The sequence below is a fragment of the Hylobates moloch genome, unplaced genomic scaffold, assembly GCF_009828535.3.
Source record: "Hylobates moloch isolate HMO894 unplaced genomic scaffold, HMol_V3 SCAFFOLD_10234, whole genome shotgun sequence".
NCBI classification, from domain to species: domain Eukaryota; kingdom Metazoa; phylum Chordata; class Mammalia; order Primates; family Hylobatidae; genus Hylobates; species Hylobates moloch.
The window spans coordinates 1-2238 of NW_026662509.1; the positions used below are offsets into that span (position 1 = coordinate 1).

Here is a 2238-nt window from a genome sequence, read left to right on the forward strand (position 1 = left end):
CAGGACCACATTACACCCAGAAACGGGTGCCCTCTGAGCACACTTGTCTCTCTGTTTCCCACTCTGAGCTCCCTCCTGGCCCCACATGCCCCAGCCTGGCCCAGAGCTTGGAGCCCAGTAGGTGCTCAGTCCATGGTGTTGACTGCTTCCTGGGCCAGGAGAGCACTTGGTGGCTCTGGGACTCCTCCTGTGGAACCCCTGCCTCTGCCTTGGGACCTCCCAATTCCCATGGGAAGCCCCCACAGCTCTGGACTGTGGCACCTGCCCTGGGATCCTCCAGCCCCATAGGCCATATTTCATGCCTTAGCCCTCCAAGAACATGACATGTTTCTCAGAATGTGGCTGATGTCCAGGGCCATCTGTGGATGTTTGCTGGAGACCTCTTGCTGATTCCCTTTGTGGTCTGTAGGGCAGGGCCAAGAGGAGAAACCAGCCCAACCTCAGAAAAGACAAAAGTCTCACTGCCACAACGGCAACCACCAAACAGTCAGCAGTGCTTCTGGAAGGAAAGGAGGTTTCATTCTGCAGAAAGCCCCTTGTTTGGCTTCTTTCTGAAGACAGGGAGGGGTACCAATCCCTGCATACCTGCGGTGCCTACGTTACCATCTGTGCCTAGGATGTGCGAGGGGCCCCTGCTCCCACTGCTGGGTTGACGTTCCCTCCAGCTGGAGAACTGGGCTCCTGACATCACCTGGCCTCTTTGTCCTGTTCTGGATGAGTGTGGAAAGGCTGTACCTGGTATTTCCCTAGGTCCTTGGCTTCTACTTTCTAGACATCCAGCAGGAGTGACCTTGCCCAGCCCCACACCTGAAATGGGACTCCCTTGTAGGGCAGTCGAGACATCTACAGATGGAAGAGTGCTCTGGTGAGATAGGCCACAGGGGTCCCCGGGGAGGATCAGGGGCCGGAGTATTCCAGAGGTTTCCAACCTTGGGCTCTGTGGGAACACTGATCTGGACCTATTTTTTCATTTAGGTCACCATGAGACAACCCCTAACCCCTGAGCAAGGCATGGTCCAAGCTCTGGCATGAGATTCTCTTCCGGCAACATGATGCTTGCAGGGACAGGTACAAAAGCCGGTGACCAGGCCTGTCCCCCAGGTAAGGACAGTGTGCTACCCACTCTCTGAGAGGCAGGTGGTGCCAGGCCACAGCACTGGGTGCCTGTATCACTGGCTCTGCAGACACCGGTCATGGAGGTCCCATGGAGGTCCTCCCCTCTCCACATTACCTTCTTGCTGCTCCTAGATTTCTTCTAGTCATTAAGCACTTTGAGCCATTTTTCTGTGCATTGGATCTGACATTTTTGCTCTCAGATGAAATACGGCAAAGTAAGCCGAGCCACCAGGATTCCTGGAGGGGACCTTGGATGCTGGGTCTTGGGCTCCAGGGCACTGATGGGACTGAACCAGAAGGAGCCAGGGAAGGACAAACACTGGGGCTCAGACCTTATGACCCAATGGCCATTTGTGGCCTGTCCTTATGGCCCCAAGACACCCTGTCCTCAGGCCACAGACACCATGGGCTTTGGTCAGGTCCCAGCCTCCCAGTAGTGTCCCGGCACTAGCGAGTGCTGAGCCCTGAGCCACAACCACAGTTCTGGGTTTGGGTTTGGTAAAACCACCTCAGGGACAGAGTTCTGGGGCCAGGTTTGGCAGGAACCAATGTGCCTCCCAGGGATGGTGTGTCACTCCTACTTGCCATGAAATGTGCACACAGGCTGCCCCCATGCCCATCCCATCCTGCTGGACAGAATGGAGGAACTCAGGGAACAGGCAGGGTGGACAGCTGGGGTGCAGGGAGAGGCAGGTGCATGCTGGGAGGTCAGGCCCTGTGAGGGCTGTGGGGGCATCAGGTGGAGTGGGCTCCAGGTGCACCCTCAGTGCAGGTCTCAGGCCAGGCTCCTTGGACCCCAGCTGGGTGATGTGGTCACTCTCTGGGGGACTGCGGTCAGGCCCTGGCCAACCACCCTAGGCAGCATCATCCCATCTCAGGACTGGACTTTCTGAGTCCTGAGACAGGACAGGGCTGCCCAAGCCTGACAGACTGGGAGGACCTATGAAGTCCTCCATCCCTAGACCAGCCTCACACACAGCAGGGACAGTCTCCTACCTTTACCTGCAGGGCACTGACTGATCCGTCTCATTCTAAGGCAACCAAGGCAGAGCTGAGGACCTGTGCCAGGCTGGGAGCCAGTCCCCTCCCTAAGTGGGCCTGAGGGAAGCGCTATCTGTGTCT

General features: G+C 57.3%; 1 long non-coding RNA gene across 1 annotated transcript; it reads right to left on the bottom strand.

The window, feature by feature from the left end:
* Positions 1-53: 53 nt before the first annotated feature.
* Positions 54-1747, bottom strand: LOC116465794 (uncharacterized). Its single transcript, XR_004247268.2, has 3 exons — positions 1232-1747; positions 586-843; positions 54-499 (listed from the first exon to the last, which is right to left on the bottom strand). It is a non-coding gene; the product is annotated as an uncharacterized LOC116465794 (long non-coding RNA).
* Positions 1748-2238: the final 491 nt, after the last annotated feature.